The sequence below is a fragment of the Dama dama genome, chromosome 9 (assembly GCF_033118175.1).
Source record: "Dama dama isolate Ldn47 chromosome 9, ASM3311817v1, whole genome shotgun sequence".
Taxonomy (NCBI): domain Eukaryota; kingdom Metazoa; phylum Chordata; class Mammalia; order Artiodactyla; family Cervidae; genus Dama; species Dama dama.
Genome location: NC_083689.1, coordinates 75,871,441 through 75,899,274, shown reverse-complemented (window position 1 = coordinate 75,899,274; position 27,834 = coordinate 75,871,441).

Sequence of the window (27,834 nt, the reverse complement as noted above, 5' to 3'; positions counted from 1 at the left end):
TCATATAATTTCGTTGGGTTTAACCCTCTGAATTGTCTAAAAGCCAGTTGAGCCTCAGCACTCACCAGTTTTGATCACAAAGTAGCTGAGGGCATTGGCCTTGCAATGCTCACTGTAAGGTGTCTGTGGTCTCCACATCCCACTTTCTAATTAGTTGTGTGCATCAAACCTTGTGTCAGATACCACTGTCTGTCTATCTTTCCCCCATTGGGGGAAATTGTGGGTTTTTTCCTTAGATACCTAAGCATGTCTAGCACTGTCCTTGGTACTGGGCATAACTTATTGTACCTTTATAACCCCTCTGCCATGCAAATACTGGCATAATTTTACAAGTGGAGTAAGTTGAAGTTAAAGAAGTTAAGTGATTGTCCAAGATTACACAGCTGGTAGGTGGCAGAGTTAGTGTTCAAACCAGAGGCTTTTTCTTCCAGCCCTGCCTGACCTGACTGTGCATCTGAAAACAGTTTTGTAAGCATACAGGTTATGGAGAGAGAGTTTTAGGAAAGGATGTTTACCCAGATGTTAGCAGGATTATGATATTTTGGAAGTAGGATTTCAAATGAAATGTGGTTTCCTCTCTGTACTTCTAAAATATTTTGAAATACTTTTCCCATTGACTGCGTGTCTGCTTTTACAAAACAGTATATTTTAAGTGACTGGTTAATAGCAAGATTTCATGTCACTCCAGGTGATCCACAAAAACAGAAGAAGTTATCCACTCAGTTGAGGCTGGTTTTCAACCTTACTGACTATCAAGTTGGACCGATAACTATTGTTCATGTAAATAGAATTCTGTTTTTAGAAAGGGTGACTCATGATAAAGCTATGCTATTTGCCTGTCCCCACAGTCTGAAAATAAACATGGAAGGACAATGGAAGCCACAATGTAAACACTTGTTTTGTCTTCACACTTTAAAAGCTCTCTTGGCTGCCATTTTAACTGCAGTTTCCTTTTCTAAGTTGACAGAGGTTGCTTTGTAATTAACTCACACACCCAAAGATCTCTCAGGCCCCCAAATTGTGGGCTCTGTGAAAGCAGATGGTGAAAATATGTCTCTTTTTTTCTTTTTGACAGTAAAGTCTCTCTGTGAGATGTCTCCAGTGCTCTCCTTCCAAGAAACGGCACATTTCCAAATTTAGCCAACTGGGGACCAGCAGAAAAAAATGGGATTTAGAGTCAGAAGACCCAGGTATGAGTCTCGACTTTATTACTAATTAGTTGTACCTTTGATCATATGTTATAATGCCTCTGCACATCAACGTCTTCCTTATTTATTTTTCCATTTCACAAATATTTATTGAATTCATGTTATATGCCAATTATTTTTCTATCTGCTAAGAAAATGATGCTAATAAGAAATCAACATATTTCATGACCTCTTATAGTCTCCATTCTAGTCAGATAGGAAAGACTTGGTCAGATATTCTCAATAAGAAACATAAATCTACAAAGTATAGTAAAGTTTCCAGAGAGAATATTCCTATAATGGTACTTGTGGGAGGGGAGGAGTTTGAGGAAATGCTCTCTGAGGAGATGATGCTTACCTGAGATTACAAGCAAATGAAAACCAACTAGGTAAAAGGGTTGGGAGAGAGGGAAATGGAATAGAATGGGAAAGACTACTCTCCACAGAGGTAAAAGGTGTCTCAGTGCCCGCGGGAGGAAGGAGTATGTTTTTTTTCCAATAAAATGTGTAGGGCTAAGAGCTCAGTGCATGTAGAAGAGTGATACAGGTAAGGATGGACAGGTAAGGAGATGAAGAAGGCAGTGGTTCTCCTCAAATGTTCATTTACACATGTGGTACATACCTCCCCTCCCTTCCAGTTGGGTGAGCTCTATGAATAACGTTACATTTGTGCTGAGGGCTTAAAGTCCATGCAAAATTACCTCGTTCCTCTTCTCATCCTGTGATGAATGAGGACACGTTGCATCGACATGCAAAGCCTCTGAAGCTAAGGGGCCTGGATGTAACTTACAGTCTGGAGGATCAGTGATCTGGAAGGATGAATGGTTCTCTCCTAACCTCACTTTCCTCATCATTCCTTCAGGTATTTATTACAAAATAATTTTCCTGAAGGAGAATACCTGAGACTTTCTGCCCTTTTTAATGTAATTCAGTACTTCCCCATTCGCCTCAGAAAAATGACCCAAATTAGTCATTTCATCTGTGAGACCTTGGGTAGTCAGGTTAAGCTATGTTATGCTACAGTAAAAAACAAAACCAAAAACAAAACATGTCAGTGGCCTAACATAGCAAATTCTTATTTTTTATTTACTCATGCTGATGAAGATAAACTAAGGATCATAGCTGGTATTCTCATCCTCACAGAAATATTGTAGAGTCCAAATAAGAAAAATTCAATCTGGAATTTTGCAAAATGCAAACTATCAACAAATATTCTGAACTTTTGTGTTGACCCTGTGGTCTGAGCTGCTGCTTTTCCTTAGCCCTAGAACTCAGCATCTTTGATCAATTTGCTGTTCTCTGTGTGATCGTACTCCACGTACTGAAAAGTAATTCCATGAAACTGGTTAGGCTGTTCTGCCCGGCTGTCGATAGCAATTTGGTATTTATAGATTTGAGCGTGTATCGTTCCTTAATGGGAAAGTCTTCAAATGTTTCAGAATCAAGTTTTCAATCTCCACCTTTGTTGATATGCCAATATATGCCTCTTTAATTCAATCAGAAATAGGATGTTCTCATTTCTTTGTCTTTTGCTAATCAGTGAAAGTTTTGATGGGCAAATGCTTTTGGAACCTGACTGAGTAATGGAAATTTTAGAAAATGTGCTTTCTATGATAGTTAATTTTGACACTATATCTACAGGGTAGATAGTAAAGCATCTCGATTCTATGCCCTGTGAAGTTTAAGACAGAGGGACATTTAATCAACAATGTACAAAAAATGATGCATATTATGTTTAGATGCTTGGTCGGGGATATAGGCTGATGAGAAGCAGACAAACCCCTGTGCTTCTGGAGTTCACAGTCTAGTGAGGAGGTTTGACAATACACTGTAGTGATCTTCTTTGGCCAAATTCACTTTTACCAATGACGGAAAAGCACCTTAGCTTGTTACTGTTTATTAACCACCTGGTAGGTGGTTGAGTTTATACTCAGGCATTTTCAAACATTAAATAAATTGTAATAATCCTCATTTAATTTTTGTAACAACACAAATGTCCCACAATGTGCTAGACAATATGTTGACTTTTATATACATTATTTCAGTCACTCTTTACCACAGCCCTAGGAAAAAGGAGTCATTAACCCCATTCTACAGAAGAGGGAATTAAAGCTTAGAAACATGCCTTATGTCCCTAGTTATATGTGATATGCATCCTGTTTCCATGCTCTTTTTCCTGGCAAACATGCATAGCATTCCTTTCGGATTATCTCCTCCAAAGTAAGATGACTAAATAAGATGACTTTTAGACTTGTGTCTAAAAATGTATTCAACAACAATGCTGTATGGCAGAAAGTTACTAATGTCTTGGGAGATAAGTTTCCATAAGTACTGAAAAGAAGTTTGGGTACAAGGTATAAAGTTACAAATATCTTTTTGCTGCATCTGTTTATAGAAATTATCTATCTGTTTTGCGTATGTGTATGCATCATTTTCTAAAGTTACTTGATTGAAGAGTTACCTGATTCATGCAGCATCACAAAGATCACTGTTTTCTTCAGAAGACGCCTTAGTATGTGCTGCCCGGCACACTCTTGTCTTTTGAACTTGATTCTTCAGCGTAAAAGAACCAGAGGTCAGACTGGTACTGTCCATGGTAGTTGAGGAGAGGTCAGAAAACCTCTGAGGGGAGAGAAGAGCTCTTTTATTGTTTCCTGCTTGGTCCGGAGTGGTACCTGTGTGGCATCTTCCATAGGTTTAGGGCATTTTAAAACTGTCAAAGAGTTAACTGCTCCCTTTATATCAACCAGGGATGCAGCAGCAGCAGAAATCATCTGTAGTTACTTAATGCAGAAAACAAATGCACTGAAAGGATATTGAAGAGCTTAGGGTAACTGAGCATAACTGAGCAGCTGAGAGATAAGGCTTGGGACTATGTGTCCTAGGCCAGTGCAGAACTGAGGAGCACTTGTGGTCACCAAGTCCTGTTCCCTGAAGCTTGTCACACTGGTCTGAAGGCTCAGAACCCTCAGCAGCGCCAGCCCCACTCCTGCCGCCCGGCCCTTGGGAAGCGAGTCCTCCTGTATGCAGCACTAGAACCGAGCAAAGCCCTCCTGGCCCCTTTAGCTCTCGGCCCAGTTCATCCCCCTGGTGGTGTTTTAGCTGCCGTGCCTGGTTCATGGCTACGAAAGAGGCTTCACAGAAACTGCCGTTTTCATCTTTTATAAGGCAGGGGCACTTTTTGCCTTACAGTGTACACAGTCCAAAAAATAGACAGCTACAGTGAATACCAACAAATTAATTTTCTGTATGATTTTCCAATTTAAAATACACATTTATATTGTCGTAGTGACCGGTACTTGACCTTGTGACTTTTATGCTCATTTTAACAGACGGAACGTGAGGGCAGTACTTAGATCACGATCTGGAACAATATGTACTCAATAAACATTTGTTAATGAGTGTCCATAAAGTTCAGTACACATCCAGGCCATCTTATCTTATTTCTAGTCTTAAAAAAAAAAAAATCTCCTCATATATACACTATTATTCTATTTATAAGTAATATTTTTCTACTAATTATAGAAGAATTAAAGATGCCAATGTGTTCTAAGCATGTGAAAAAATGCTCAAGTTCTCAGACGTGAACTTATATGCATAGCATGATTTTCTTACAGTTTTTATCACTAGCCCCAGTTCAACAAGAATGAGTGATTTGTTTTATCACAAGGTTGGCACCGTTAGTTTTCTGGACTCAAAGGGTAGGAAGGAAAGAAACCCTTTGAATTCCATGATAAATAGCACAGAATATCAATTATTGAACACTGTGTGCATAGCATTTACCTTTTAGATTTTAAGAGTGGCCACACTCTAGGAAAGGTAAGCATTATCCTGGAAGGCTCACATTGGCATTTCTGTCTTAAGCTACCTGAAAAATAAACATAAGTTGCTTTGCCCAGAACATTTTCTACATTTCAGATTTTAAAAATTTCCTCCAGTTCTTTCAAGTACCCTGATGGAAGGTGATCTCTAATAAAGGAATTAAGATAATAATTTTAAAAAAGCAGCTGTGGTATTCTAAATCATTCTTCCATGAGGCAAGAACCAAGGCTCTAATTTTAAATGATGCCACAGGAAAAAAAAAAAAATGCCCATTTGGAAAACACAGGGCAGGTGATGAGGAAGCATGCCAGAGCTCTGATGAAAGACAGCGCAGGAAACTCAAATCCCATCATCCCAGCCAGCCGACATTCAGTAAATAAGATCTACAGCAAGGAAAAGCTGCTCTGTTTCTGAACTCAAGGCTCACTGAAACTCAGGAACGCTCCCACTCAGGGTCTTGCTAGCAACTCACTCATCTTCCTCTCCTGAGCCCAGGACTGGCATCTGTGAGTCACGTCTGAGCACCCCTGACTTTCTAGGGAGAAAGAAACGACTGTTAGCAAATTTGACCCACAGCAGTGATGTGGATGAATTAATATCACTTCCTTTGCTCTAATTTTCTTTCTTTCTTTTGCTTAACTCTTGATACTGAGTTTTGTTTTCCTTGGCAATTAAAAAATTTCTAAGAATGTATGTATGTGCTATATAGTAGGCACTGGAGTTTATGTGCATCACTCATTTAATCTGTATGACAGCCCCATGGGTTAGTATTATCATCACTGCACAGATAAGGAAAGAAGCCTAGTGAGTTATTGTGATATAATCTAGGTCACATAGCTAGTAAACTCAGAAAGCAGAATGTGAATTCAGCTCATTTCCTTGCGGGCTTCCCTCGTGGCTCAGCTGGTAAAGAATCCGCTTGCAGTGTGGGAGACCTGGGTTCAATTCCTGAGTTGGGAAGATCTCCCAGAGAAGGGAAGGCTACGACTCCAGTATTCTGGCCTAGAGAACTCCATGGATTGTAACGCCCTTGGGGTCACAGTCAGACACCACTGAGCGACTTTCACTTCCACTTTTCAGTTGCCTACTAAGGGTTTGAACCCAGGTCTGACTAATTTTAAACATCAATTTATATGGTCCCATTGTAATAATAATGGCAATTTATCCAGGGATTATCTCTCTCTTTATCTAATCTATCTATTTACATATGTAAGTACTGTAGGTTGAGAAGTGAAGAATGGAAGGGCAAGATAAGAAAGACTAATTACTAACACTAACTAATCACTAACCACTAACTAATATGCTGTGTTCCTGCCTTCCTGGCAGGTTGTTCTCATGTTCAGTTCACTTCAGTTCAGCCGCTCAGTCGTGTCCAACTCTTTGTGACCCCATGAACCGCAGCACGCCAGGGCTCCCTGTCCGTCACCAACTCCTGGGGTTTACTCAAACTCATGTCCACATTGAGTCGGTGATGCCATCCAACCATCTCATCCTCTGCCATCCCTTCTCCTCCTGCCTTCAATCTTTCCCAGCATCAGGGTCTTTTCAAATGAGCCAGTTCTTTGCATCAGGTAGTCAAAGTATTGGAGTTTCAGCTTCAGCATCAGTCCTTGCAATGAACTCAGGACTGATGTCCTTTAGGATGGACTGCTTGGATCTCCTTAATGTCCAAGGGACTGTCAAGATTCTTCTCCAACACCACGGTTCAAAAGCATCAATTCTTCAGCACTCAGCTTTCTTTATAGTCCAACTCTCACATCCATACATGACTACTGGAAAAACCATAGCCTTGACTAGACAGACCTTTGTTGACAAAGTGATGTCTCTGCTTTTTAATATGCTGTCTAGGTTGGTCATAACTTTCCTTATAAGGAGTAAGCATCTTTTACTTTCATGGCTGCAGTCACCATCTGCAGTGATTTTGGAGCCCCCAAAAATAAAGTCAGCCACTGTTTCCACTGTTTCCCCATCTATTTGCCATGAAGTAATGGGACCGGATGCCATGATCTTAGTTTTCTGAATGTTGAGCTTTAAGCCAACTTTTTCACTCTCCTCTTTCACTTTCATCAAGAGACTCTTTAGTTCTTCTTCACTTTCTGCCATAAGGATCGTGTCATCTGCATATCTGAGGTTATTGATATTTCTCCCAGCAATCTTGATCCCAGCCTGAGCTTCATCCAGCCCAGTGTTTCTCATGATGTACTTTGCATGTAAGTTAAATAAGCATTGTGACAATATACAGCCTTGACGTACTCCTTTTCCTATTTGGAACCAGTCTCTTGTTCCATGTCCAGTTCTAACTTTTGCATCCTGACCTGCATACAGATTTCTCAAGAGGCAGGTCAGGTAGTCTGGTATATCCATCTCTTTAAGAATTTTCCATGGTTTGTTGTGAACCACATAATCACAGGGTTTGGCATAGTCAATAAAGCAGAAGTAGATGTTTTTCTGGAACTCTCTTGCTTTTTCTGTGATCCAAAAGATGTTGACAATTTGATCTCTGATTCCTCTGCCTTTTCTAAATCCAGCCTGAACATCTGGAAGTTCATGGTTCATGTATTGTTGAAGCCTGGCTTGGAGAATTTTGAGCATTACTTTACTAGTGTGTGAGATGAGTGCAATTGTGCGGTAGTTTGAGCATTCTTTGGCATTGCCTTTCTTTGGGGTTCGAATGGAAACAGACCTTTTCCGCTGATGAGTTTTCCAAATTTGGGGACATATTGAGTGCAGCACTTTCACAGCATCATCTTTTAGGATTTGAAATAACCCAACTGGAATTCCATCACCTCCACTAGCTTTGTTCATAGTGATGCTTCCTAAGGCCCACCTGACTTCACATTCCACGATGTCTGGCTCTAGGTAAGTGTGAGTGACCACACCATCGTGATCATCTGGGTCGTGAAGATCTTTTTTGTATAATTCTTCTCTGTATTCTTGCCACCTCTTCTTAATATCTTCTGCTTCTGTTAGGTCCCTACCGTTTCTGTCCTTTATTGAGCCCATCTTTGCATGAAATATTCCTTTGATATCTCTAGTTTTCTTGAAAATATCTCTAGTCTTTCCCATTCCATTTTTTTCCTCTATTTCTTTGCACTGATCATTGAGAAAGACTTTCTTATCTCTCCTTGCTATTCTTTGAAACTCTGCATTCAAATGGGTATATCTCTCCTTTTCTCCTTTGCTTTTCGCTTCTCTTCTTTGCACAGCTATATGTAAGGCCTCCTCAGAGAGCTATTTTGCTTTTTTTCATTTATTTTTCTTGGGGATGGTCTTGATCCTTCTCTCCTGTACAATGTCATGAACCTCCGTCCATAGTTCATCAGGCACTCTGTCCATCAGATCTAGTCCCTTAAATCTATTTTCCACTTCCAGTATATAATCATAAGGGATTTGATTTAGGTCATACCTAAATAGTCTAGTGGTTATCTGCCTGGGTCCAGCCCCAGCAGGATCCAGGGGAACCCTCAGGATGAATGGCGTTGGCGAATGAGAGAGAGAGTGAGACAAAGCTCGGGGCTAAGTCTGGAGTTTATTTTTGCACTGCCCCTTCGTACCCTTAACAACATCTTTGGGGGAGGTGCACATTGCTTACACACAGGGCATCTCAAAACATTACAGCAACTTGACCTTCAACAGAAACTGGATGTCACCCACATACTTTTTCGTTCACAAGAGTCTTTCTTATCATTTGGCCTTCAGGCCTGCTAACATTTTATGGCTTGCACCTGGTGTGACTTAAGCAACTTCAGTAGCCAACCCTGTTTTTCTTATAATTAATCTATTTTCTTTCTAATAAGCGTCATCTCTATGGGAACTAGATAGGATTACATTTTTACAGAACAGAAATGTGAAGGACTGCAGAAACAGCAGATACGGCACAAAACAGGCTCTTAGTCAGCAGATACGGCACAAAACAGGCTCTTAGTCTAAAAGTTAACTACCTGCAAGAAGTCCCCAGCTAATCTCTATCTAAAGTATTTTCTATTAGGCACATTTGTGGCTATCATATTTGTGGAGCTTTTCTCACCCCGTGAAGGGGCCTATGCCTAATAGTTTCTTTTGTTAGCGTACTATGCTTAGGATGTTTAGAACAATCAAGAGCATTTTTTGCAATGAGAGCACGTATTTATCATACAAGCCAGAATGCCAGCAAAAGGGTTTGAATTGAAGCATTTCCTTCATCCCTGGCCTTTCACAGGGTACCAGCGTCCAGGAGATTTATTAATTAGGGTTTTAAGTTGGTCCTCATTCAGTGAAAGAGGAGCAGGAGAGCTCTCGGCAGGCAACACAAGAATCCGCAGCAGGGTAAACAAGAACAACAGCAGAAAATGGGGCAGGATACAGGATGGGGTAGAGGCCGAGGCCAACCTGGAGGGTCCCATATCCTAGACGGCCTTGCCTGTCAGGTTTTTTATTCGTGACCTCGTCATGGATGGGGTCCCGGACGGCCTTGCCTGCCCGGTATTTTCTTCACGACCTTGTCACGGGCGGGGCCCCCCATAACGGCTCCCGGCAGTTATCCCTACTTTCTTCAGTTTAAGTCTGAATTTGTCAATAAGGAGTTCATGATCTGAGCCACTGTTGGCTCCCGGTCTTGTTTTTGCTGACTGTATAGAGCTTCTCCATCTTTGGCTGCAAGGAATATAATCAGTCTGATTTCGCTGTTGACCTGATGATGCCCATGTGTAGAGTCTTCTCTTGTGGTGTTGGAAGAGGGTGTTTGCTACGATCAGTGCATTCTCTTGGCAAAACTCTGTGTACCTTTGCCCTGCTTCGTTCTGTATTCCAAGGTCAAATTTGCCTGTTACTCCAAGTGTTTCTTGACTTCCTACTTTTGCATTCCAGTCCCCTATATTGAAAATATTTTTTGCACATTAGTTCTACAGGTCTTTTAGGTCTTCATAGAACTATTCAACTTCAGCTTCTTCAGCATTACTGGTCAGGGCATAGACTTGGATCACTGTGATATTTAAGGGTTTGCCTTGGAAACCAGGCAATGGTTTGCCATGGCTGCACCGCACTAGAGCGGCCAAGAGGAGATACCCAATGTCCAAGGTCAGGAGTGGGGGCTATGAGGAGATACCCCACGTCCAGTGTCAGAGAAACCCCAGTAAGATGGTAAGCACTGAGAGAAGGCATCAGAGGGCAGACAGACAGAAACCACAATCACAGAAAATGAACCAATCTAATCACATGGACCACAGCTTTGTCTAACTCAATGAAACTGTGAACCATGCTGTGTAGAGCCACCCAAGACAGATGGGTCATGGTGGAGAGTTCTGACAAAACATCCACTGGAGAAGGGAATGGCAAACCACTTCAGTATTCTTGCCTTGAGAACTCCATGAACAGTATGAAAAGGCAAAAAGATAGGACACTGAAAGATGAATTACCCAGGTCGGTAGGTGCCCAACATGCTACTGGAAAGCAGTGGATAAATAACTCCAGAAAGAATGAAGACATGGAGCCAAAGAAAAAACAAGACCCAGTTGTGGATATCACTGGTGATGGAAGCAAGGTCCAATATTGTAAAGAGCAATATTGCATAGGAACCTGGAATGTTAGGTCCATGAATCAAGTTAAATTGGAAGTGGTCAAACAGGAGATGGCAAGAGTGAACATTTTAGGAATCAGTGAACTAAAATGGACTGGAATGGGTAAATTTAACTCAGACGACCATCATATCTACTACTGTGGGCAAGAATCCCTTAGAATAAATGGAGTAGCCCTCATAGTCAACAAAAGAGTCCGAAATGCAGTACTTGGATACAATCTGAAAAACAACAGAATGATCTCTGTTCATTTCCAAGGCAAACTATTCAATATCATGGTTCTCATATTCATTGCTGAGTAATTCTTATGTATCCTTAATGACGTGAGGCAAATTTCACTAGTTCTAGTTGCAGTAGATGCCCCTCTTCTCTGTACTTCCGTTTATTATAGCACTTATCCTAATTAATTGCTATCTAATATACATTAACTTATAAACTCCTTAAACGATCAGCTTCTGGGGAATTATGTGTATCTTACCCCTTTCCTCAGCAAGTGTCAAAATACCCAACCTCTTGAGTAAAGAACAAAGTAAGTGGTCACAGAATGGTTATCATGCCACAGCGATTCCAGTGTTTGGGTCCCTCATTTTCAGGATATATTTACATTCACTAGACATTTTGCCAGATCAGAAATAGCAATCTCTAAACTGAAAGTGGCCTTTTGTATCTACCCCTCTCCCCCCAAACACAGTTACTTTAATTGAATTTTGAAGGTTTAAATAAGTTCTGACACTGTTCACCATTCTTAATGATTGCAGCTCAGTGTGAGCATTTATGATACTTTCCTAGCACCTGCAAGTATTTGAGTCTGCTACTCCTGCTGTAGATATTCCTCCATTAACCTAACTATATATGTATGCATTATACCTCTAATAGGTTAGTCTATTTGGTTTAATGATAATTTGGGTTCAGTCCAGACTCAATCAGTTATTCCATGTCCTTGCATTATTTCCCTAAACCATCAGTATTACAGATCATGAATTTCTTCCACATTATTCTATTCTCGTGGTGAAAAATAATAACAGTGACAAAATAATAAGCAAACAAAGATTAACTGAAAGGTCTGCCACACTGATAGTGATCTCCTCTCTTTAAACCTATCATTATACTCTTAGAAATTAGCTGTCTTCTGAGTGAATACACCCAAGTTAGATTACCAAATCACATTACTTCTAATGATCAATATTCTTTGGAAATGGGCACACTGCTTATAATTAAATGAGTTTGACTGTGTTTCCTTCCGCTTGCTTGTGGATTAGTAATTAATGATACCATTCATATTTCAAAACAATTAAATCAATGTATCCTTTAGACCAATGTTCAGGATTCTTTTTGTTGTTGTTGTTGTTCAAGATCTCCAAAGTATGACTCATGTATAGCACCTTGAAATTTGAGTCATTGACTAAAATAGTCATAATTATTCATGTCATATAACCATGAAGGAGTGACTATTTCTTTTTTCTCTGTATCTCCTATAGAAAAAGCAAGCAAATACAATATGCTTCTACTTTGAAAAACTCATGTGTGCTGGAGTAGAATAACAGTGAGACTGATTTTCACTTAAATCTATGTTTGAGATAATAACAGATCCTTCAGAAGTCCATATGGGAAGAAATTCTCATTGGACTCCATTTGTCAGGAAAGAGAGACATTGGAAAGATGAAAAAACTACCCCATGTTTCCTAGTTTTCCTTAGTCATTCTGACTCATTGGTTTACATTTGGACTGAAAATAGTACATGCTACAATATATAAAATTTATATGGTGTATTAAAGCTTAACAATTTGGATGGTAAAAACATTTACCTAGGCATAATCAAAGAGGATCATGATGATACAAAGGTGTTTTTTAATTAACTTTGGAAAATTATGGAATGCTTTCAGGACAGTGATAATTGACACCATCACATATTTATTGTGTATCTACTGAGTGTGAGTTACAGTGTTAACCACTCTAGGCCCCTCTTGGAATCAAACTGACCCTAATACCAAAAATGCCCTATCTGGATTCAAGTAGTTTATTATAATTTACTTGTATGTGTATGTATATATATATGTGTGTGTATAATATATATATGTATAATAAATTTTTTATATTTTATTAAAATATGGTTTTGTTTGTTTTCTAGTTACAAAGGTAATATATGAGTCTGGCAGCACAAATTATTATTAGTGATGATAGTGTAGCCCATTTTTATAAGTATACACTATATTTATATGATTCACCTATTGTTTGATATTACATTATTATGAATCTTTCCTTTTTGTTAGAATAAACAATGATGTGATGAACAGTCCCTGAAAGTAAAAGTGTTAAGTGAGAAGTCAAGTGCATTATAAAAATTTTTATACTTATCAGCTAAAGTGAATACCAACATGCATGCATGTGTGGTCAGTAGCATCCAACACTTTTACAACCCCACAGACTGCAGCTCACTGGGCTTCTCTGTCCATGGGATTTCCCAGGGAAGAATACAGGAGTGGCTTACCATTTCCTCCTCCAGGGGATATTCCCTACCCAGAGACTGAAACCCGCATCTCCTGTGTCTCCTCTGTTGGCAAGTAGATTCTTTACCATTGAGCCACCTGGGAAGCCCATATTCCAACATAGACTCTACCAATTTCAAATTTAATCTGTCTGAAATACATTTTGTTTTTGACATGAGAATCTTACTATTTTTTAATAGTCAGAAAATTAACCCAAAACCACTAGCAAGTTCATCGTTCCCTTGGCCATCTGAAATGTCACCCTTATACTAATTTAAGTCTTATATTTACTTGAATCTAAATTTTCTGTTTTGTTTCATTAATCAACCTGTCTGTTCTTGTTCTAGGAACACATAGTTTTAGTTATACAGTTTCAAGACCAGTTAATATTGAATAAATTACTTCATATATTAAAATAACATTTTTAATTTCTTTCTTGGTCAGATTCTTATCCAGATGATACAGGAGGTCAGAAGTGATATAATAAGGACATTCTTAATTCACACCTTCCAAATATAGCAGTCTCACTTCTGTAAGAATGTCACCTACCACATTCTCAATATATGCAGACTATTTTCCATAATGTACAGAAATTTTAAGCCTTGGCAAAAAAGGTCCCTTTAGTCTATTTCTTGAAGATAATAAAAATGAGAAGAATAGTAAAATCTATGCAAGTTTTCATCCAGCATCTTTTAATTTTGTTGGAAACACAAAGGCCATGCAACATAGTAGGCAAATGGATGGCAGCTGAGATTCAGCTTATCCACTTGCTAGTGTGTAACTTCGGTTAAACTTCTTAACCTTGTGAGCTTCATTTCCCAGCAAAGTGGGGATGTGAATAGTTTTTTACCTCATATCATTTTTCCAATTAATTGCTCAAAAAAGATAGATATTATTGTTAACTATATTATGTGCATTTGAATTCTCAAGCTGTCACAAATAAGAAAAATATAGGTTAGAGGAAGCCAGCTTGCTATCTAAACATTCTAGATAGGTGTGAAGGTGATTGATTTATATTAGAAGAAAGTTAAAAGCCATCAACAGGAAAAAAAATAGTAAGAAAATAGGCTTTCAAACTTTACATATATTTTCTCCTTTTATGAAATCTATTTCATAAAGCACTCCACAAGACTGCAGTTTTAAGGTTGTGTGTGTTTCTGATGGTATATTCTAACAGAAAAAAAAAAAATTATTTGCAGTGGTTTGATGGAGGGAAAAAGGAACATAATGCTTATGTGTAGGGAGTGACTATACCTGAAGCTTAAAGGCCATGGGACAGACGTTCCTAACACATTTAAGATGTGTCTTATTTTTGACCTAAACCTTTACTTTCCGAATCCTTTATGCACCTTCTCCAATAATGCATGATTTTATGTTTCAAAATGAAGAAAGAAAGAATGAACAAGAAAAGGAGTGTTTGTGTGTTTATCTGCCCTGGTGGGTCAGGCTGGCCAGGGTTCCAGAGCGAGCCTCTGTTTCTCGTCCAGGGCACTTTATTGACAGGAGCTGAGACTTGGCCTCTGCCCTGCTTTGTCAAGGAGACTTCAAATCACAGTCCCCAGCGCCCTGGGAGAGTAGAGAAAGGAGCTGAGCAGTATGCTCTGCTTGTGGTGTGGAAAATAAACCCTTGGCCGGAAAGCACGGGCAGACACACAACCAGCCCCACCCCCAGCTCTGCAGAGCTGCTGTCAGCTCTGATTAGCTCTTCTGCCTCTGAGATTCCTGGGCTGTAACAATCGCCCGGGCCCCTCAGCCCTCCTCACTCCTCTGGTTGGCTCCCTTTGCTCTGCAGGGAGCTGTCACAGCTGGCTCGTCAGCCTGCCGCCCAGTCAGGCACTCCTTTTCCAGATTCCTGGCTGACCTTGTTCTGTCTTTGCCTTTCCCATCCCTCTGATCCTCCTGCAGTTGAATCTCCTGCCCCTGCTGTCTGATCCCACCGCTCTGTTAGACAGTTTGATTAGCTGCGCCTTCCTCTGCCCCTGCCAGCTCTTCCTGCTGCTAGCAGCTGTGAGGCGCCTGCGAGTGACTCACTATCCATTCCTTCTGACCCTCCATTAGTGCTGCTGGCTGGTCAACTCAATATATTTCTCAGCAGCTCTCTGATCTGCTGTTGTCTCCTGTGCCATAGTCCTCTGATGAGCTTCCTGAAGTCTTCCATGTCTGTCTCCTCTGTGATTCTCTTGCTGTTAATTGAACCATGCTGCTGTCCTGAGGCAGGTACTTTTTCATCAGCCTTTTGAGTCTAGGGTTACCTGGGTGGCTGCCTGTGGCAGATAATAACACTTCGGTACAGACAAAGTTCATGTGCCCACGTCACAGCTCCCCCAAATCCCAACAGCTCGTGTTGCTGTCTGACTCTTTGTATCTAGTGAGCTATGTCAGCAGTTCTATCATTCTTGATGGGACAACCTGACTATTAGGATTTTGTGACTGATTTTTGAGGTGATTCCTTGGCATCATCTTTCTCTTCATTTTCCCTCTGAGTAATACTTCTTTATTAGAATCATAGTTCCAAACTGAGAATCTATCAGAATTATTTGAAAAAGAGGGGTACATCATCTGCTTTTGGAGAAGGAAATGGCATCCCACTCCAATATTCTTGCCTAGAGAATCCCATGAACAGAGCCTGGCAGGTACAGTCCGTGGGGTTGCAAGAGTCGGACATGACTTAGCAGCTAAACCACCACCATCATGATCTGCTTTACGTGCTGAAACCATTAACTGTGCTAGCAGGGAAACTATTTAGAAGGATATTAACTGTTTCTAAAAATGCAGATGGCTTGGACTAGAGGAGAACTATGAAAGTGATGAGAAATGGCCAGATTTGGAATCTATTTTGAAAGTAGAGACCATAGACCTCACTGGTAGATTACGTGTGGTTGTGAAAGAGGAATCTAGAAAATGTGTACCAACTGAGTGAATTGGATGAAATTGGCTGTAGAGACCTTTCCAAGTTTTAGCACAAGTACCTGGTACAGACCACAGTGTCTGGCACATACTAAGTTTCCAGTAAGTAGTAGGGATTACTTTTATTTTTATTATTATCATTACTCTACACGTATGTTTTAAACCCTAAATAGGTGACTATATCTGGTTATATAATAAGTATCATAATAAGTATCAATATAAATTTCAAAAAGACAACTTCTCTCATAGTAATTAGTAACTCTCCCTTGCTTTTGTCTATGTTTCTTTCTTAACTTTTACATTTTAGCAGACTGACTTCATGTCTCAGTGTACCACTTTTGATCTTCGGTTTACCCTAGGCTTGTTTCTGAATTCTCCATCTTTCTTAATTTCCGTGCTATTCACTCACCTTTTTTTTTTTTTTTTATGGAAGTTTGAGTCTGTATGGAGTCCTCTTCTACTACATGTTATATTCTTTCAGTCAATTCGCTGTATCAGTTACGTTACATTAATTTTGTAAAATATCATAAATCTTTTGAAAAGAATAAAGTGAATTAAAATGGACTAACATCAGTGATTTTCCAAGTCAGTAAAAGAAGATATAGAAAAATACAAAGCAATGACAATGAAAAAAAAGGCACAATTTAGTTGAGAATTATGTTTTACTACTTGATGGACATGCTGGTGACTGAAACTTGGTAGGCAGCCTCTTAGTTAGCTCTGAGGGATTATTCCAAAGAGATAAAGAAAGAGCCAGGACATACAGGAGATACTTCACACACACACACACACACACACACCCCAGGTACTGTTAATTACAGAAAAACAGACATCTCAAGTTAATGAATTTAACCCTTTTCTGTATATGGTGAGATGAAAGAGTCTGGGCTCATAAGCATCAGGGGCCGATACCTTGTTTTCCCATCTGGAATCCCCTCAGGTCATGCCATCCGTGGGGGTGGAGGAGGGGTGACTGCAGTGGCTGATGACTTTATGGCCACAACATCCTTTGTTTACTGATATGGCAGGTGGCATGCTTTATCTATGGTGGCATGAATTTGAATAATACAAAATTATAAAATAAAAGAATTTTTTTTTTATTTTATGGGAGATGTAACTCTCATGTAAAACAATAGGCTAGGTTATACTTTGCAAATCAACAAACTCATCATCTCAGTAAATTAAAACAATGGTAGTTCTCCCTCATGCCTCACATCCACCAGAGAGCAGAAGGAATCTCTGCTGCCCTCACCATAGGACCTAGAACACTGGGGTCTGGGGTTAAAGAGAATGTTCACTTTTAAACTGTGTACTTTTGTTCAATATGACATTCAGCATGGGATACACAGAGTACTCAATAACTAGTTTGTAAATAAAAGAAATATTTTTCCAAGCCTTGAGTAGGATAAAATATAAAAATTACATGAAAAAGATTTTAAATTATGAATAATTTTTCTTCTTTACGTTTATAAAAACTATGATGTCTGTAAATTACTAATGGGCAAAGACTTTACAGAAATTACTAGATGTCCTGAAGCATCTTGAAAATATAGGAACCTTGAGAAGGACAGAGTTTGTTTTCTGGAGAACTCTGAAAGCCTCATTTAAAATGATCTAAAAGTACCATGGTATAAACAAGGTGGCACTGGGATTTTCTGCCTTTATGCATTTTTTCCTGAGTCATTTGAGGTGCATTGGCAAAGGTGAACTTTTATTATGTTCTCTACCTTTCACTCCCTCTGTTCTTTTTTCTTCCATTTTTTTTTCCTGTTGCCTGACTACATCTGTGTGCTAACTTTCTTATCTCTTTAAAAGAGAAAAGGTGACAGTTATCTTGTTTGTGAACTTTATTTTCATACTTAGGAGATGGTCCTTGCTGATTATTTACATACTACTTCTTTTTTTTCACTTTGTAATATTTACTACTTAAATAAGAGAGAATTTAATTTCAGGTTTAGGAGTAGAAATCATGTTCTTATTTAACATATTACATTTCTTCAGATAACCAAGGAATAGGCTTATCATTGATTTTCAGCAAGTTACATGACTATATGTACCTTAGACCAGTTAATTTTAAGAATAATGTATTGAACTATAAGTACTGTATAACTGTAAATACTGTATAATATTGAACTAGGTTCTAAGGACATAAAGAACAATAAGATGGGGCTTGTGCGTTTGGAATGATAGCATTTGAGTAGAGAAATATAGAAAATAAACCTAATGTAAAAATAAAATGGTAAATTTACAAATAAAGTAGGATGTAATGGAAGCATGGAATGGAGGTCACCTTGAAAGTTCAGGTAAGCCTTTTACATACCTGAACCTGGAACTGGGTATTAAAGGATAAAAGAGTTTTAGACAGAAAACATCACCAGAATTCATTGAATCTGAATCCTGAATCTTGACATCTGTTTATCGTCCCATGTCTACCCACAAACAAAAAAAATCGAATATCTTTCTGACATTTTTGCCACAATAAATATCATTACCCTTTTCAAATCTTTACTATTGACTCTTTCTTCAGAATTAGATGTTAGAAACTTCTCAGTGTGGAAGCTACTCCGAGAAGTCCAGTTTACATTTATCTTTCAAATGTCATTGGTATTTGAATAATCTTTTTGAAACTCAAAATAATGTCAGAGCGACCAGGAGGAAGCATCTATTTTACATGTGATTCTTCAACATCACAAATTCATTGTTAACTTCAGCACACTAACCATTAGAGAAAGTAGGTCAGAAATTCACTTTCTGTAAGAGGATGTAGAGATAAAACTGCTGAATCTGTTAAAACACAGTGTGGGAAGCTCTCCATCTTTCCTTTAGTCAAGGCTTCTGTGTCATAACAATTATTTGAGGTTGAAAGTGCACCACAGAACTGTGTCAAAAGTGACTCAGAAGGATTGAATTGGGCCAAGAAATTGGGGAAGTGATATTTTCCACACATTAGTGTCCCTTTATTGATCAAATAGTTCAACAAATAAATATTGATCCTGGACAGGGAGGCCTTGCGTGCTGCGATTCATGGGTCGCAAAGAGTCGGACACGACTGAGCGACTGAACTGAACTGAACTGAACTGAAATGTCGATTTACCAGAGTCTAATCTCAATGCCTTGAACCAGAGGGACAAGTTCTGATTCTTGTGAGACCTATGTTTTAGCCATTGATGACAGTAAGCAAGTTAAACTGACAAAGTACAAATTAAACAAATAGATAAGCAAGTATATAAACAAATGGTGTAACTTTGGAAGATTATTATAAAATGATCTTTTTATAAAATGGAGAAAAGTTTTTCTTACAACTTTGTCTAAGTATAGTGAATATTTGCTTTTCAAAAAAAGTATCTCTATAGTATTCACCCCCCTTTTCCTTCAGATAAGGAATTTTGCATTTCATGTAGCTTTGGTGCAAGGTTGTACTGCATGTTTTAGAATTAAATTAAAAGGATCAGTTTCTTACTTCAACGTGAAAAAGTCAGGGCATAGAAAGGTGACTTAGCCTAGCTAATTGCATATTCCTACCCAGAATTTTTCTGAGAAGGCAATGGCAACCCACTCCAGTATTCTTGCCTGGAAAATCCCATGGACGGAGGAGCCTGGTAGGCTGCAGTACCTAAGTACTTACCTTGCTCGCTAAGAGTACCCAGAATTTTTAATCTTGAACAAATGATGCAAGGATTCTGTAGGAGACTTTTAGAAATCATTCACTGCATCAACTACAGCAGGGGTACCTAAACTTTTTCTCGTAAAATGAAAAAAGTCATGTTTTCTGTTCAGTATCTGTCTGTCCTAACATGCACCTTTGTTTTCTGTCTGAATCTGTAAACTCCCAGTGCCCTATGAACTTACGGTATTACTCGAATAAGATATCCATCCACTTGCAGCTACTACCATTGGTTTCTATTATTTGATGGTAAATGTATCTTAGCTAATAAAGTAGGTCATGTATTTATACCTCTTAGAATGTGTCTCTCACACAAATAGATTCTTAATTCTCTGATGGTTAGAATTACCTCCAGTTAGCTCTGATATATTTTACATACTAGTTTCTCCCTCAAAAACCTACATATTTTATCTCCTATCATTTTAAAAGCCTATCATTTTTACTGAGAAAAATAATTTAAGTAGTAGGGAGTTTTTCACATGGGATCTTGAAGACATATTTTCATTTCCTTAAAATGTTGTAATAATAATGCCTTGCTCTTTTTTCTATAATCTATAATTAAGGAAATAGACATTTTGGAGGTTTCTCTGAGAAGTAACTTCATTGTTCCAACTTGGTTGTTTCTACATCTTCATCAGTTTTTTAAGCTACTTGTAAAGTAACTGTCTATATATATACATTTATATATATGTAAATAGATGAATAAAAATATATTTGGACGATTTCTTAGTATTGTGCTATACTTAAGTCTTAGGGGCATAGTACGTGAATGTGAAAGTCGCTCAGTCGTGTCTGACTCTTTGCAACCCCATGGACTGTAGAGTCCATGGAATTCTCTAGGCCAGAATACTGGAGTGGGTAGCCTTTCCCTTCTCCAGGACATCTTCCCAACCCAGGGATCAAACCCAGGTCATTGCAGGAGGATTCTTTACCATCTGAGTCACAAGGCAAGCCTTATGTTGCACTAGGTGTTATATAATATCAATATTTATAATATATAGTATTTTATTGTTTTATGCATTTCTAAATTAGTATTATTATACAAGCCTATATAGATTGTCACTGTTAAGTAGTTTGTGTTCTGTGGACAATAGAGCCTTTAAATTTTCCTTTATCATATATAGTTAGATAGCAATAATTGAATGCCACTCTTGTATTCCTTATCTCTAATATAAGTACTGTAGTAATAATCTGAAAATAAAATAGAAGACTTAGTCAATACCCTTGAGAAATTTAAGTGTTTTTTAGTGCATTTCAGAAAGAAAGAATATCTTGCATATGAATCTATGAAATCATATACTATGTGTATTCACATATATAGTCATTGATTTTAAACAGTATAAATTTAAAAATTTATGTTGATTCTGGGCCAGCAGTCTTTACAATAGAAAATGTTTTTTGACCTTTTATAAAACAATCGTAATACTATGATCCATACTTTAGTTTGAAGTATTGCAAAAGTCTTGTGTTATTTGGAGTAAGGAAGGGAATTCCTAGAAAAAGAAAGGTATTTTATGAGATTAAATAGAAAATCAATAGAGTAATTGTTCTTCTCGCTAGAATGCTTAACTTTTATTTTCTGATTTCTTCTCAATTCCTTCATACATAAAGGGAAAAAAAAGTCAGAAATTGAAGATAGATGGTTCATCTGCAGTGAAATGTGATCTTTGTGATTATTAGTAAATAAGAAAGGAAAGTTACCCTTTTAGAATTTTGTCCACTGTGTTGGAGCAAGTATTATTGAGAGTATAGTGACACGGAAGTTTGTGTGGTGGTATATGACTGATATAATCCATTGAATTCATTTTGATTTTAGCCCAAAGTATTGAATACTTGTTGATATTTGTCTTGTTTGTAATTTGAAACAGTAATAACAAATGAAGAATGCCTATAAGTATCTGATTAAACAGTGATGGCAGTTGCCAAACCCCATGAATGTCAAATAATGATCCCATTCTGCTCCATCAAAGGCCTGCTATTGAAAAAACAAAGTGTTTATTCTGGGAATAGGCAATTTGAGTCATCCAGGTGACTGATGTAAAATACTATTCTATTGACTTTGACAAATCAAAAAGTGGGTATTGCAATTTTATTATTGGTATTCCTGTTGCAGGCCATTTATGATTTTCATTATATATGTTTTACTTTAATCAGTGTTAGCCCAGTGGCTTGTTGTTTTAGGCTCTAAACAAATATTTATTCAGTGAATCACTGAACATATATTGAAATTAGTTCCTATTTTCTGAGAACGTAACAAGAGGAAGCATAGCTAAAAGGAAGAAGTAGCCCTTAAGGAGGTGAGAATCTGGTATAGTGGGATGAGTAGATTCTTGAATACTTGAATTGGTTACCTGATCAAGATAGAAGTTTCAGTTTTACTGTGTTTTTGGTCTTAGGACAGACCTAGTCCTTGAATGTTTTAGATTATAGAGATGTGGGTTTTTACCCTGGCTCTACCCTGCCCTTTCCATGTGATATAAGGCCACACCTTCAACACTGATTCTCAGTGGTAGTCTACATTAGGATTGGTAGAGGGAGGGAAACATTAAAAAATGGTATTTAATTTTGAGTCATGACTCAAAAATAGTAGTAAAAATAGCCAGCTCATATTGAGAGACATAAAATGAAGTTACTTCCAAGGTAGTGTCATGCATATACTCAGCATATAATCCCAAAATGTCCCTTTAACAGCAGAGTTATGTAACACAGACAGGACACTGCTTCCAAGGGAAAATGTTGGAGGGGTTTAGTCATGAGTCTTTCTTCAGGAGTAAAGATGTTTGTTTAAAAGAGCTATGTAATCAAGGAAATATAGTCTGGCAATTTTTTTTTCCATAAAATAGTGACCAGTGGGCAACCTTACCCCACATATGCTATTTGAAGGTAATAACCAAAGATGTCAAAACTTTAGAATATGAGGTCGCATATACTGTATATAAGAAAATATCTATGTATAAATCTCATTTTATTATTTGTTTTCTCACTCTTCCTAGCTCATTTTCAGCAGGCACACCTACCAGCAGGGCTGTCTTGTTTGTCTGTGGCTGTCCAGTGTCTTCTGATGGTGTTAGTATCATGACAGTTGCTCAGATTTTGACTGTCACTTCTACTTTCTGCTATCCATGCGTTTGTTGATGGCTTACTATGTGCAGGACCTCCCTGGAGAAGGGAATGGCTGTCCACTGCAGTATTCTTACTTGGAAAATTCCATGGACAGAAGAGCCTACAGTCCATGGAGTTGAAAAGAGTTGGACATGGCTGAGTGACTAACACTTTCAACTTTCTACTATGTGCAAGCAGCATGATTGGTGCTTACAGTGATCAACAAAGAGATAACCAGAGCTCATGGAGCTCATGAAATGATGTGACAAAAACTTTGCAGCTGACACTTTTATTAGTTGGTTTTTTTTTTTTTTTTTTTTTTTGCTTTCACAGCCCCTCTATAATGTCATCATAGTGATTTCCTTCAGTATACTAGTAAGGTTACTAAGACACTGAAAAGTTTTAAAAACTTACCCAAGGTCACACTTGTTTCTGTTTATTTAAGATTCCTGTCACTTAGACTGGCTATGAAAGGGACTGTATGTACCTCTGAATGATGGCTCAGGACCTAATTTTCCTTTCTCTTGAGCTCACAGCTCTGCTGACCCATTCTGAGAGGATCTTTTCCTGTGATCACATAATAGCAAACAGAGGTACCAGGGCAAAATCTTTCCAACTTCAGTTCCAGAGCAAAGATATAATATTTTTTCTAGTATAATTAGCAAAGATCTCCATATTTAACCTGCTTTTATTTAAACTGTCCTGAGTTAAATAGGTGTGTTCTCATCCTGATTCATATGAACTGAAAGTCTGTGGAGTAGCATCCCCAAACAAAAGATGAGGATATTTCTAGAAGCAGAATACCTTCCATAGAGGCAAACGTGAATGAAACACTACACCCCTGATGGACCTGAGGTCTGTCTGTTCTCCAGCTGGCTCACTTCCCTTCCAGGCAAGTCCTGTCCAGAGAACCTGACCAGCTCCCAAGTCTCAGGAGTCGTAAGATTGGGCACTAGAGAGGGAAGACTCCCTTGAAACTTGAGGGTACTGGTGGTGATGATCAAGTGCACCATCACTTTAAGTAAGTGTCAAGGATTAAAGCTAGTGCTGAAGCTTCCTCTGTACTTCCTCAGACATACCACCACCATGCACAATTGCCCTGACTTCCTGCTCACTGAGGGTTCTCTCTGGCAGCCAGAACCTGCTCTCCCCAAGCTGCTGCAAGCTTGATTAGCCAGAGAATTAATGCTCAGCTAGTGATCTCTTGGTAAAATGATCCTGAGACATGTGTGTCAGGCAGAGCCCTGGCTTTATCCTATTGGGGATTGAAATCCAGGTAGATGACATGAGAAAGTGCCCTTCATGGGCTGTCTTTCCTTCTCTGTCTCATTTATTTCACTGTTCCTCTGTCAGTGTCTCCCAGGGTCACCTCTTCTCCAATAAACTGCCTGTCTTTACCATTATCTTGAGATCTTCAAATCATCACATAGACAGTGATCATATAGGATCCAGGCTTTTCAATATTTTTGCAAGATACTTTGCTTTCATTGTCATAATCTTCTTATAAAACTATAAAAAGTAAGGGAGAGAGGAGTGCATAATCTCTTTCCCATAAATCCACTCAACATGTTTCCCATAACAAATACAAATGACATACCATTACTCTATCTACTATAGATAGAAAATGTAAATAGTACAGTCAGATAAAAATATAAAAGTTGAATATCCAATCTTATTTTCCTTTCATAGTTAACTATTGTGATTCCTCCCTTGAAAAGGAGGATATAAAGAGAGAGAAAAAAGAAAGAAATTATAAAGGTTTTGATGTAGATCTGGCTATAAAATAAGTCAAATTTCTTTTAATGCTGCTACAAAAAATAATTCTATCTTTGAATATTTTTTAAATAAAATAACTGGCACTTTATATACATGCATTTAAATGATATTATTTTGGCCACTGAATATGACATGGCTTAATTCAGTTAACTCAGTACTAAAGATATACTTGAAATCTTTGCTAATTGAGTACAGTGACAACTATGGAAATTCTAATCATAACACTCATGAGGATAATTTTATTCTCCAAGTAGTCAAAGTGCTTATAAAATAAATTAAATAAAAATATGAAAAATGAGCAGATAATTTTTGAATACTTCTAATTATCAGGTTAAATTTGTATTCAACAGATTTTTCTTAGGTAATGGTGTAAACTCTAGAGTATAACCATAAAATTAATCACTAGCTCTTTAAATGTAAGTATTATTTAGAAAATTAACAACTGTGATAATAATCCAAACCTTTTATAAATTTTGATGAAGAAAACAAATTTTAATAAGACATCAGTATAATAAAAAAAGCTAAATATAATTTTTGGTGTTGTTATTCTTTAGCATTTTTTCAAAACAAAGCATTTGTTTCATTTAATGTTGATAATTCATTTGCCTGAATTTTAATTTACCAAGATAAATTGATATATAAGAAAGCAGTCTTAGAAAAACTATTTTTTAAGCAGAGAGATGTATTTATGCACGCACACACACACATTTGGAATTAATATAATTTTTTATATAGGTGAAAAAGCACCCATGTATCTCCTGACATTTTCCTCTGTGCTCAAATTATCGTGGATGACTGTTCTATTTACTATATATGTTTGTTATTTCATTATTCATTTATTTGAAAAGGTAATAGGTGCTCATAGTGTTTAATTTGAAAACAAAAAGTCATTCAATTAAAAAAATAGTTCCTCTTACTTTTTGCTCCCTGTCCCTCCAGTAACACTATCTATTGACTACTAACTTTCCTAGTTTCTTGGGTACCCTGCCAGAAGTTGGCTATGCATGTATATAGATATATAAATGTAGAGATACAGGGCCTCTAGTGTGTGAAACAACTGTAACTTCCATAAACACTTGCCTTCACCTTGAACTTCTCGTATATTTTTGGAGCTTCTGCATCCCTCCGTGGAAACTGCCTGGTCCTCTGGACTCCTGCACAGCTCAATGCAGCATGAGCATCCTCTCCTTAACTAGATCCTTCTTTAGTAAATATTTTTGTTATTTCCAGCCTTTTGCATCAGTGAGCTGCTATGATTAAATTATTCAATTTGCATTTACAAGTGAATCTTTTGGATACATTTCTAGGAATAAACAGGCTTCCCTGATAGCTCAGTTGGTAAAGAATCCGTCTGCAGTGCAGGAGACCCCGGTTCGATTCCTAGATCGGGAAGATCCACTGGCGAAGGGATAAGCTACCCACTTCAGTATTCTTGGGCTTCCCTTGTGTCACAAGTGATAAAGAATCTGCCTGCAAATCGGGAGACCTGGGTTTGATCCCTGGTGGTTGGGAAGATCCCCTGGAGAAGGGAACGGCTACCCGCTCCAGTATTCTGGCCTAGAGAATTCCATGGACTGTATAGTCCATGGGGTCGCAAAGAGTCAGACCCAACTGAGTGACTTTCACTAAGAATAAAACTGTTGATGCAGACATATGCCTTTCAGATTTTTAAAGATACCATGGAGTTATCTTCAGTGGTGATTGGGACCATTTATCTTTCATAGTGATCATAAGTGAGTGCGCCTTTTCACCTACATGCTAACTGCTATGATTATTTATTAAACTTTCTTAGCTTTGCCAGTCAGGCTCTTTAAAAATATCAACTTGTGGTTTTGATTTGGATTTCTTGCATTATGAGTAATGCTGGACATTTTTCTCAAAGATTTAAAATTATTTGTGTTAATTTTTCTTGAGCTGTGTTCATGTCATATAGTCATTTATTCCTAGTGAATGTTTTATATTTTCCTTGTTTTATAAGAGGTGTTTATACATTAAGGAGATAAATCCTTTAGTAGTTGGTAGTAAATAGTTTATTTCAGTTTGTGCAGTGTCTTTGGCTTATTTAGTATGTATGTGTGTATATGTATCTTTTTCCAAGTAAAGAAATGTTTTCCCCATGTATTTGAGTTGATCAGTAATTCTTGAAAATAGTTTATTTAGAAAAGCTTTCCCACTCTGATGCTTAAGAACAAAATCTCCAGTGTTTTGTGCTTTTTTATCTTCAAATCTGATTTGACTGATACTAATTTTCATAGAAGGAATGAGGTAAAGAATTAATTTAACATTCTATAGATGGATTCTTCAGCTAGTATGGTGTGCAAATGATTCATAGGAAGAAATAGCACATTTTCAGAGATGCTCACACAACATAGAAAAGAAGATTCCTCTTCCATGCCATGATTGGACACAGCACTTCCCATGGGAGCCTCCTTCGTCCCTCAGAGTCTTGAAGATGTCAAGCAGTTGTGGGTGATTTACTGCCCAACCTTCCAGGACCTGCTGTGCCTTGAAAGCTGAGTTACTGCCATAACAAAGCCGCCGTTCACTTGTGGCCTTTATTATCAGTAAAAGAAAATTTATGAAAATAAATAGGTCTCTGTTCTCACCGGGGGAGAAGAGAGAGGTCAGTACCCAGGTGTTCTGAACACTTACTCATCATTCTGAAAATCCCATCTTCCTCAATGGAATATATTGACTGTAAATTTTTTCCAGTTACTTGAAATGACTTGAATCAAACACAAAATTTCTGAGGATCTTTAAATTGATTGTGAACTCATTTGTGTTTCATTTATTTTTTTTAAAACTTTTTCAGCTTTGGAACCACACTACTCTCACTGTGGTAGTTTTCTATTATATTTTTAAACAATATTGCTAGGTTTTCCTCTTTTTCTTCTTCTCTAGAAGTCTTTATCCTATGACTATATACTTGTGCACATGTACGCATGTGTGTATATAGATTCTTTTAAAGATGTTAATCTCCATATTGTATATAAGAAAACCAAATATCAAAGCGATAAAATGTCTTACATTAATTCATATAACTGATAAGTGCCAGAACAGGGATTTGGACTCAGGGATGTCTTACTTCCAAATCTAAACACTGAGTCTTTAACATAAATAAGATCCTAAGATGTATGAGGGAATTTTCTAAACAGACAAGCTTTCTGCAGTAGGGCCAGAGTAAATGAGAGGCAGGGCACAAGGTGAAGTCTTGAACTTTTGTGGAGAGCTGGCTATAGAGAAGCTTTTGCTACAGGGAAGAATGGCCAAAAGAAAGCAGTTGTCAATTCTGATAAAACCTGATCAAATAGGTGAAAAGTGCAGTGTCCTAGACCAAG